This window comes from Aedes aegypti, chromosome 1, assembly GCF_002204515.2.
Source record: "Aedes aegypti strain LVP_AGWG chromosome 1, AaegL5.0 Primary Assembly, whole genome shotgun sequence".
Classification (NCBI taxonomy): domain Eukaryota; kingdom Metazoa; phylum Arthropoda; class Insecta; order Diptera; family Culicidae; genus Aedes; species Aedes aegypti.
In genome coordinates this window covers 119719972-119731945 of record NC_035107.1, presented here as the reverse complement: position 1 = coordinate 119731945, position 11974 = coordinate 119719972, and the positions used below count along the sequence as shown (strand labels likewise).

The 11974-nt window shown below is 37.0% G+C and overlaps 2 non-coding genes across 2 annotated transcripts; both read left to right on the top strand.

The window, feature by feature from the left end:
* Positions 1-10101: 10101 nt before the first annotated feature.
* On the top strand, positions 10102-10184 carry Trnal-cag. The gene has a single exon. It is a non-coding gene; the product is annotated as a tRNA-Leu (tRNA).
* Positions 10185-11640: 1456 nt separating this feature from the next.
* Trnap-agg lies at positions 11641-11712 on the top strand. Its single transcript has one exon. It is a non-coding gene; the product is annotated as a tRNA-Pro (tRNA).
* Positions 11713-11974: the final 262 nt, after the last annotated feature.

Here is an 11974-nt window from a genome sequence, read left to right as displayed (position 1 = left end):
TCTCGGCTCGCGGCACGAAGCCGTTGCGGGATGCGTTGAGCTTCTGATAGAACTTACGCGTTTCTTGAGACCGGCACACGACACAGCTGTTCCATCTTTTCGCACTCCGTCTCCTCCTGGCGGAGTTTTTTCTCCCGAAATAGGCGGGTCTGCTGTTGCCGTTTACGTCTATAACGTTCCACGTTCTGTCGGGTCCCTTGCTGCAGCATGACCGCCCGCGCTGCATTCTTCTCCTCCAAAACCTCCTGGCATTCCTCGTCGAACCAGTCGTTTCGTCAACTCCGTCCCACGTACCCGACGTTGCTCTCAGCTGCATCGTTGATGGCTGCTTTTACTGTTCTCCAGCAGTCCTCAAGAGGGGCTTCATCCAGCTTACCCTCTTCCGGTAATGCAGCCTCGAGGTGCTGCGTGTATGCAGCTGCGACATCCGGTTGCTTAAACCGCTCTAGGTCATACCGGGGCGGCCGTCGGTACCGTACGTTGTTAACGACGGAGAGTTTTGGTCGCAGTTTGACATATTCTTGGAGGCGGCAAAATCTATCAGTCGTAGGCCGTTCTCGTTCGTCAGCCGGTTGGCGCTGAACTTTCCAATCGTCGGGCTAAACTTCTGGCCAATCGTGGCTTGGGCAGCGGTCGTACTCGCGTTCGAGCTGCGCGTAAAATGTTCGAGCTGCGCGTAAAATGTTCGAGCTGCGCGTAAATCCTTGTCATCATCAGTGCTTCCGGTCTGAGGGCTGTGCACGTTTATTATGCTGAAGTTGAAGAACCGGCCTTTGATCCTCAACTTGCACATTCTCTCATTGATCGGCCACCACCCGATCACGCGCCTCTGCATATCACCCATCACTATAAAAGCTGTTCCCAGCTCATGTGTGTTGCAGGGTGGCCACCGAACCGGGAAAAACTGGAAAAGCGGGAAAAAGACGGGAATTTGAATCTATCGGGAAAAAGACGGGAAAACCGGGAATTTGAGATGATCACCGGGAAAAACATTTTGAACGAACATCTTCAAGCTCTGAATTTACAAACCACCAAATATAAGTTGTACAGGGTGTCTACTACCTGGAAAAACCTGGAAAACCTGGAATTATCAGGGAATTTTATTCAACCTGGAAAAACCTGGAATTCTCACGGAATTTCGGCTCCACTCAGGGAAATTATTTTGAAACAGTAATAGATGGTATAAAATGTCGTTTTTGTGACAAAAAATGTCCTCAATTTAAAAAATTTTCGGCTGCGCCGCTATAAAAACGCTAGTTGACATGTTCAGTCTTTTCAACGATTTTTAATTAATCAGCGTAAAACATATTTAGACAAGGACACTTAAGATTAGCAAATTGGTAAAAGCATGTACAGCTCCAATTAGGTGTTGATAAGTTGAAAAAATCAAAAAATTTTACAAAAATGTTTTTTTGTCTATTATACGAAAATAATAAACTTTGTAAGGAAAGATCAAAAATTACAATAGACACGAAAAATATTACATTTCTCAAGTAAGCAAATTTTCTTTTAGAGTCTAGATTACTGTGCAAGTCTCTATTTTTGGTTATGGTCTCTAAAGTCTATTTTAATATAAATTATCTCTAAATCCCTTTTTAATCTGCTTGCAGTGAATTCTGATGCAAAATTATATTATAACTATTAGGCTTTTAGGCGACTAATCCACAAGTTCTTGGATCTCGCGAGGAATGCTTCAGTCATTCTAGTAATTTTTCCAGTGATTTCTTCTTGAATACTTTCAGAACTGTCTCCCCAGATACTACCAGCGATTTCAATGGATGCTTAGAGGCACATCTTCAGAATTTGGTCCAAAAATTCTAGAGCACTCTAACGCTTCCTCAGAAGTTTATTCCAGAGTTTTGAAAAAAAAAAATTGTTCCGACATTTTCCTACAAAATCCTAAAATAATTCCTAAGCCGTTTTTTTCATTTATTCCAGGCATTTTCATAAGGATTTTTTCAAATATTCATCCACTATTACTCTCAGGAATTGCTCCAAAAATCCTTCAGGCATTATTCGATGATATCTATTATAAACTTCTCGAAGAATTCCTCGATAAATTTGACATAGGATTAAGTTGCTCCAGAAACTTATCTTGGAATGTCTCCAGCATATCATCAAAATATTGTTGCTGCGGTTCAAACACTTCTCTAATATTTTTTTCAAATAAAATATCCATGGATTATTCAAAACTTTAGTCAAAATTCAGGGATTCGGTCCGAATTGCTTCAAAACGTCTTGTAGGACATTATTTGAAGATTCTAATTTATGTTTTAAATGTTTTAGGATGAATTTTATCAATAAATTAGGAGGTCTTCCAGACACACTCGTAGGAATTCTTCAAGGAGTACTTAGAACTCACATAAGCTTCATCTGAGGTTACTCTAGGATTTTCTTTCGAAATTCATCGCAGATTTTTTTAATTTTTTCTCCAAAACATCTAAAAAAATTTCTTTATGTTTCACTGGATGAAAAAATATTTAAAGACTTCTTTAAGGAAGGTTTCACAAAAAAAGGAATTTTGCATTCTTAAAGATGCTCTAAACGGGAATGCTGGAGGAAGTCCTATGGAAATCAATGGAATATTCTTTTGGATGGATGATTCCTGATGTGATTATCCTTGGAATAAATCCAGATTGAATTATTGAAGTTACATAAAACAAGATTCATGGAACAATTACTAAGAAAGTTCGTGACAAATCTCAAAACAAACTCATGAAGAGATCTGCGGAGTAATATGTGAAAGAAATCTATACTAAATCGAGCTGTTATACTTGTCGTAATGTCATAAGAAATTCCAAACAGGGCCTTAGGTCTATAAAGCTTTTATTTGTAACACGGTCATACTACTAACCCTGATTTCCCCAAAGAAAAAAAATACCGAAACGCTCTCCAGAAATCCTGAATCCCATTTTAAGGGAAATAATATTTTTTTCCTTTAAATCGAATAGACTTTTTTTATGACTGATGATTTAAGGCACTTTCAGATCATTTGTAAACATTCTTGATTTTTGTGGCAGTTAAATAAAAATCGCCTTTTTCCTGTATATACTAAAAACAAAACCGATAATTATTTTTTTTAAGCGAAAAATACTTTGAAATTTATTGTTCAATAAATTTATTTTCAAGGATACTTTTCATTTAAAAAAGTTTTTTGCCATCTAAAATTGACTATTTGGGTATTTTGAGGGATTTGCTCATCCTGGAATTATTTTTTAAAACCTGGAAATCTCAAGGAAATTCATTTCTGTAAATGAGTAGACACGCTGGTTGTAGAAAGTTGATATGCTTTATGATATTTTCATCAAGCATCTGTATTGTTCGAAAAATAACATTTAAACATTAATGATACAATTTCTTGTAGGAATAGTCTACTTTGCTACACTAAAGTTCTTAGAAATGTTTCAGATTGGTTGGTAATGTTTCGAAATCGTTTGTTTTTTTTTCTCTCACTACCATGGATGGTTTCACTAACTTATGACTCAAAGTTTTGAATCAATGTTTCAAAACTTGAGGAAAAAAAAAACGAAAGATTATAGATTGAAACATTTGAAATAGTGGAATAGGATGCACAAGAGGGGCATATCTATATAAATGAGAATGGAATGGTGTTCGTATGTCACGAGTTGGCTTGAGAACGGGACGACCGATTTGAATATTTTTTACACTTTTGTTGTCCTCAAGAGTTCTGATGTGTTTGAGTGGAATATTTTTGAAAATTGTCCAAGAAAGTAGAGAAAACGGGAAATGTAAATTTGACATAATCTTCGGTATTATTTTCAACGCCTCTACGGCCTACTGGGCAATATAACGTTTGCCGAGACTGCTAGTTGTTGAAGTGAATCAAAAGTGCCAAGAGTAGAAACCATCTTATTAGCACAATTGAGCGGATTAGAAGCAAATAGCTGAAAGTGACAGAAACCTAGTTTTGAGTTTCAAGTTTTTTCAGCAATTTTTCATACTAATTGTACGGACACCAACAAAATTAACCCAAATATGTATTATTATTATTCTTATTGGACGGTAAAATCACCTAAAAATGCAGTTGAAAAGCTTGAAGTAGAATTTTTTAGTATAATCAGTTAAAAACCGACCAAAGTTTCATCCTTTTGCGTATGAACCTCTCAATTAAATACCGGGGAAATTTTGAAAATCATACCGGGAAAACCGGGAAAAAAGCGGGAATTTCAAAATTGATATTTGGTGGCCACCCTGGTGTTGCCGCAGCTCTGGTAGATAGTATGGTTACCTCTAAACGTTCGCACCATTGATCCCTTCCAACACACTTCCTGCAACGCTACGATGCCGAATCCACGGTCCTTCAGCACGTCGGCGAGTATGCGTGTGCTCCCGATGAAGTTGAGAGATTTACAGTTGCACGTACCGAGCTTCCAATCGCTAGTCCCTTTACGTCGCTGTGGTCTTCGTCGATTGTCCCGGTTCGTAATCTCTCGTTGATTATTCAATGCTTGATTGCAACTTGATGTCATCATCGAGTTTGTTAAGAGCAAAAGCAATATCAGCAAAGACTTGAAAACAAGTCTGCTGAAATTGCGACAATCAGTCCTAGCTGCAAAGCAGGACTACGAGAATGCCAAGGAACAACTTGGCAAGATAGAAGGCAAAAAAGACACTAAGTTGTGTCAGACCGAAGTGTTTTCCTTCACAGGCAACGCGAATATATCTGATGATATTATTCGATACGCGATACGAAAGAGGGGACCTTCCGAGGATGAATACGTAGCAAAATGGTTGCTAAGGGAAAAGTGACCTACGCGGCCGTCCTCCAGAGTGGGAAATCTGACACGAGCCAAGCCCCGCGATCAAGTGGTCATGGCAACAAAGGAGAGGCCACCACCAAGCCTAAGGCCAAGAAAGTCAAGAAAAAGGAGCCACGTGATAACCCGAACAAAGCAGTGCATCCACAGGAACCACGGGCACAAAGCAACAGCAACCCGTGGATACGAGTTGGAAATAAGAAAAAAACAGAGGAAACCGAAAACGGAGCCCAAGGAGAGCGCTAAACCGAAAACAGCGAAACGTAGGAATTTAGGCGAAGCCCTCGTTATCAAAACTGAGGAAGCGAAATACGCCGAGGTTCTGAATGCGATGCGAAGCACGGAGAAGTTATCGCCGTTTGAGGCAGACGTGCGGAGCATAAGGCGAACTAGGATTGGTGACATGATTCTAGTCTTAAAGAAGGACGCCAATGAAAAGGGTGCAGTCTATAAGCAACTGTAACAAGAAGTACTTGGCGGCGAGGTTGATGTAAGATCCCTTACTGCTGAAGCGACTCTCCAGTGTAAAAATCTGGATGAGGTCACCGACGCAGCGGAGGTCTCGGCTGCTCTCAAAGAGCAGTGTGACATCAACGTAGCCAGAAAGGACCCGCAGGGCACCCAGGTGGCGGCGATCAGACTGCCGGTCGCAGAGGCCAACAAAGCGAAGAACTTGGGCATACTCAAGGTAGGCTGGTCGGTTTGCCAGCTGAGCATACAGCAGTCTCCTGAAGTTTGCTTTAAGTGTTTCGGGAAAGACCATAAGGCGTGGAAATAGCCCTTAAGAAGTAAGCTGCACAGCAGATGTGGCAGTTAAGGCCATACAGTAAACTGTTGTAAGTAAATCAGCGAGATTAATTTTCGTGGATAATTCTACTTTCTACTGTTTCGATGTTATTTCCTAAACAACGATCAACTGGTTAAACAATGATTCAAATTTCATGGAGTAATTTTCCTTAAAAATATAAATCTCTGTTTACAATGTATTGCAAAGCCAATTCGACAAAATATTCAGCACAAATAAAATGCATTGCATCGTGCAACAGCCTTTTTATTATGGGATAAATTCAATTAACCAAGATGAGGGGTTCAATTTCTAGCAATTATTTTAACTCATTTTTCATGTTATAACAGAAGTTTTCTACTCTATAGGAAAGCACCCCCCCAAGAAAATTAAAATCTCACACGAGTGAGCACGTGCTTGACCAAGTCCATAACAGAATGCAATTTCTTTAATGCAACCGAGGGACCACTCAGCCGTTGTTGGTCCCTTAATGACCGAAAGAATAAGAAAGCCAAGCCCCCTTCTTGTGCCCGAACCATTCAATATCGGAAATTTTATTCCGAACACATCATGTCTCAGAGATTGTCCCTTCTTCTTCTTATCGAAACAACGTTCCGATCCAAATCGGTAGATTGTGTTATTGTTCAATCACCCCTTTTTCTTTTCCACAAGAAAGACCTTTTCTCTGAAAATGGTACAAGATTTTCACACCGACTGGCTTTGGGCTGCTGCATCCCCTCGGGGAAGCAGTTGATCCGAAAGAAAAGAGCAGGAAATGTTTAAATAATATTTTTCCAATCACAGCCGGGCGATTGGAAGGTTTCCCTCCACTGGACTGTCCCCCTCATTCGGAACAAGAATCTACCGTTTTCTTTAATTGAGCTTCTTGTCGCCTAAGTCGGATCCCCTTTGTGCCGCTCAATCAAATCAAATTATAATCTCAATATTAGTCGGGTGTTCGATTGGAGATGGTGTTTGGGGACTTAATTTGAGAGACTATTGCGAGGTTGGGAATTGATTCAAGAGGAAATAAAATAACCGAAAATGTGAATTATTCGCTGACATTGTGAGGAGTAAAAAGTCAATTGGAATTAGAGAAAACGGATGAAAATTGAAATGCACGATAAAAAAAATGGAAATCGAAAACTGATCCACCTAAGTTCGAGAAGTATTTGCGTTTAACAAGCAATGACTTAAGCCAAAAAGTAAGACGAATAAAACCAGGATAATGTATGACTAAAGGTCGAAACACGTTATAGTTTTCAAAATTTCAGAAGAAAATAGTTTTTCATTGTGTTTTGACCCTAAGTAGGTGTACGCGTCCAAAAACCTTAATTTTTGCTTTAAAACTTTTAAAGGTTTTCATCTTTATCAAAACATGCACAATTTTAGTTTTCATCATATTTTGTTCTGGTCGGTAACTCATTTTTACCTAGATTGTACTTTCCGAGATGCAAATTTATTGTTTTATATTTATTATTGTAGGTAAGTAAAACAATGAAAATACAGCTTCTTCATATCATAGATATCGCTCCCCGTCAGATCCCAGCCAAACATTTGACATTTTGTTTTGTGTAAGCTTAATTTTTATTCAACTTTAAGCACAAACTTTCTTGTTATATAACTTTAAGGTGATTGGCTTGTTTAGGGATATCCAGTTTTTTACATTTACTGATTCTACGTTAAAAAATGAGCCAGAACCCAAAGTTTCATCCCTCGGAAAATTTTACTACGGGACGAGTTATCATTATGTAAATTGAAATGTCATTGAAACCTTCATTTGTCATTTATAATTTCGAAATTATGATATCGAAGCGCAATAAAATTGTGTTATACTTAAAAAATGTGCCTTTTCGATAAAACAACAAAAAACTGTAACTTTCTCATCACTAAACAGCCTAATTGTGAATCAGATCTTTAAACAATGTTCTATAAATAAAGTCAAGGCATTAATTGCCTCTTTTTCAACTTGCTAATTCTATTTCTCTTGATTCGGCCCTCAGCTATATCTGTTGTTGTTGTTTTTGTTTGTTTCAAGGGAATTTGACCCGAAGGTCATTCGTTCCTTTTTATTTGATATTATCTGTTTCACTCAAAATGTTCAGTTAACTCACAATGTGACAAACCACGTGAGCAAAACAACAAATTTGAAATAGGAACATGGATACCTACAACATAAGAAAAACGGGAATGAAAACGGATTCGGAATTTTATTTTTAGCTCTTCATGATTGACTTTAGTTTCACGTGGTCGCTTATGCGTTGGTATTCGTGTACGAGAAATATCTGATTTTGGGGCTATAAGCAGCTCGTCATTGATTTCGGTTGCGATGGTGGTGACTCTGTGATTATACAGTGACTCAACCTCATTTTCGTACGGGGCACTGTTTCCACATCAAGTAGGTTTAAAATTATTAAATGATTTACGGACTTCGATATACTTTATCAATTACGAAGGTCGTGGGTGTCATCTATTGTTCGGCAATCACAAACTTTATTTATTCGCTAAAGTCTTTGGAATAATGGAAAAGTATTGAATTTGTGTCTAAAATTGAGCCAATCCCATATTCGTACACCTAACAAAATTCAAACATACAACATTCAAAACTGATTTTTTAAGCGCTAGATGATTGCTCAATATATTCATTACGGTGTTCAGATGTAGTAGAGTGCATTTGGAAAAAATATAAGCGGACATATTTGAAACTTAAATAAATTTAAGAAAAATACCACTTTTCCAATGTGTTTTGCTAAAAACAATCTATTAAGTCGAACAATAACGTAATTTTTTTCAAGTTCACTTCATTAACAATGATAACTACGAATACTGAACGAGTTTCAAAAACTTATAATCAGTTTTAGAGTGCTTACGAGTGGATACCGGTATCTCATACTTCACAATCTTGGTTAATGTAACATTAATAAACAATATAAAACCAAAACATTTAGTCAATTCACTTCAGTTTGGCTTTTAAGTGGATGTACATAATCCATAGTTAATGTTCCTATATAAGAATTGCGCAATTAGTATTTTTATTTCATGTTTTACTACCAAACATTATCATGGAGATTAAGAGAATAAATATTATTGCCGTAACCGCAACACATGTGTTATTTGAAATTATGAAAACAACAGGTTATATTCTAGTAAAAAGTATATCAATGCTCTCCGCTCACTCGGAATATTTAGTATTTTAAATATAAAAAAACAAACCACAGAGTAGGGTCCTATTTTGAGTATAATTTGAATGTGAATTCAAAAATAATTGAATATTGAGATAACATCAACTATGTGAAGGTATGTACAGCATAGTGTAGGGTACTTTGTTGTAAAACGAAGTTCTTAGTTAAATTTCTTTCTACGGACAAGTTTAAAATAAACCTTTTACTGTTGCTTAGAACGAAAATTTGATTTACGTTGTTTGAAAATAACATTTCAGAAGAGTTTTGAAGTAATGACATAACAGTTTTCTAAACTCAAGGGGGATAAAAACTTTTACTGATTTCTGTAAACTGAATATATTTTAACCAAAACTCTTTCAATGCTCACGAATATATTTTGTAGATTGAATCCTACAACAAAAATGAACGCTATTGTTAGAATTATTTAATTTTATAGCAAAAATCATTGAAAAACTGGTATTTCTTATAATTTTACCTAAGTTTCATATTTGTTCGCTTATAAGTTGTCCAAATGTACTCCACTACGTCTGAACAACGTAATATAGTACTTGAGAAATCAAATAAAGCATTGAAATTCGATTCTGAATGTTTTATGTTCAAATTTTGATAGCTGTACGAATATGGGATTGGGTGAATTTTAGACACAAATTCAATACTCTTCCATTATTCCAAAGATGAATGTAAATGGAAACATTTTATGACTGTTAAATAATAGATGACACCTATGGCCATCAATATAGATAAAGCATTTCAAACTCAGTATATCATTTAATAGTTTTTTACTTACATGATGTAGCGTCAGTGTCCTGTACGAATATGAAATTGGGCCACTGTACTTGCTCAACATGTACCTAATGATAAAATTATGTTCCTCGCGATATGGATAACCAAGAAAATAAAGCATAATTCTCAGCGACACAAACATAAATTCCAATGGCATATAATTTTTTAGCTTCTTTGAGATGAATAGTTCAAACACTTGACTCGTTTTCGCTTTATTGGATTAAGAATCATATTTATTGGATTGAGAATTATATTTCATTGTGTGTAGATCGTATAGCCAAATTACTTATGATAATCAGTAAGGGATGATTCAAATATGACGTCCATCATTTTTGGATTACCCCTAATCCAATGATTATCTAACGTCTTCAGAGGTAATGAATTTCCAAAAATCTCTTAGCATTCTATCATCCGATGCTCATGAGAATTCCGTTCAGTGATGCGAATTGTTCATCAAGTTTGATGAGCTTCAACGATTACTCACAGTCAAGTTCAACATGAACGTAATCATTTTGAAACATAGCAAGTCAAATCAACTGCTTAAGTAGTGGTTCTGGCACCATGGATCTCCGTAGTCAGGATGGCCGAGTGGTCTAAGGCGCTACGTTCAGGTCGTAGTCTTCTCTGAAGGCGTGGGTTCGAATCCCACTTCTGACAAGCTTTTTTGTATTGCTTCGTTTCGTGGTAGAGGTTTTCCTATTTTATGAGAAAGATGGTATTGGGTTTTGTATAGATATTGGCTTAAAAACGCGAAAATACTTAAGTATTTTGATAAAGTGAACGATGACTGTTGTGCTATACATATACAGTCAAACCTCTATGAGTCGATATCTGAAGGGACCATCGACTCATGGAAATATCGTTATGAAACAGAAATACCCCAAGGGACCATCATAGTAACACCATGACATTTTGTTTTGCTATGGTTCCATGAGTCGATATCGAGTCATGAAACATCGACTCATGGGGGTTTCACTGTACATAGTTAATCTGATCATGAAAAGTGATCGTTAATTGAATACAAAACGTAACATCATGATGATCAATAATTGTCTACAGGTCAACAATCATCTTCATAAATTTAGACAAAATTATTTAGTCCGTTATCAAGAGATACCAATGCGCCAAAATGTATACTATTAGTTTGCAGTCTGCAACGTGATCGCTTCATACAGCTATGAGTAAAAAGCTAATCATTTTACCTAGGGTGCCGGTACCAATGGTTGTAATGTACCAGTAGATTGGACTATGGAATTGAAACGAACATTTTTCGATAAAAAAACAACTTGCGCTATTTTTGGTGGATAGATCGTCTCTAGTTTAAGTCGATTTGCCAAATTTCAGCTTTTTATTTTATCAAAAAGTCATATAAATAATTAAGTTTATGCAAAAAGTTTGCTCCCTTGCACCAGTAGTTGCCGTCGTGTTCCAATAGTGGATCAACGGATGGAAGCAGTTTTTAAAATGGATGTATAGAAATGAAAAAAAAGCCCTAGAGATGATCTTTATGCTTCATTCGAAAGATATTAATTGCTGTTCCGAGGGAAAAATGTTAAACCTTTGTAAAAATTTACCATTTTGTTTGATATTCCTTGTATCATTCCCGAACGTCTACTACTGGAGCACTAGCGCAACTACTGGAACACGTGTGGCTCAAGCGATTTTATGTTAAAAAAATTAGATTTATCACTCTTTTTATATTTTTCCCATTTAGTAGAGGTTGAAATCTTTCTGTTGACGTCAAAAGATCTTTGTTAAGGTGTTTCGTTATTTTGTTATGATTTTTTATAGGTCTAGGTAGTCCACTAATGGCACCGGCACCCTACCTACCTTTAATTTGGTGCATCCAAATCATAACGTTTCGATGTCGACCATTTGTTAGCTAACGCACGGCAGCAAGAACCGGCTTCGAGTCTTTTTGCGTCGTTTGCTTCCTACGGTCTCTCTCAATACTGACAAGGAATACCACCACTATTTGAAATCTACTGCGCTTGCGCTTACGAACACATGCATGGCGTAATGGTACGCGAAGTAGACGCTCTTTGAATTGAATGTTGGTTTGTATGTTACCAGCGTTGTTTAAGTAGCGGTATTTTCAACTCATTATTCAACGGGCTCGTTGGTCTAGGGGTATGATTTTCGCTTAGGGTGCGAGAGGTCCCGGGTTCAAATCCCGGACGAGCCCACCTAGATCTTTTTTGGTTTATTTTAACGATCTTTTCAACTGTCTTAGATTAGATTGTTGATGTTTATTTTATGTACGCAAAGGGCATAGCTACATTGAGTTGGTTTAATTAGTTTATTTAATTGTTGGTTTGTTTTTTTCACTTTTGCTTGAATTTCAATGAATTGTATTTTAATTTGATTGAGTTTTGGGTTTAAAATCTAAACTCTATAGATTGAATGATTTGGATTGGGATTGGGATTGGGATTGGGATTGGGATTGG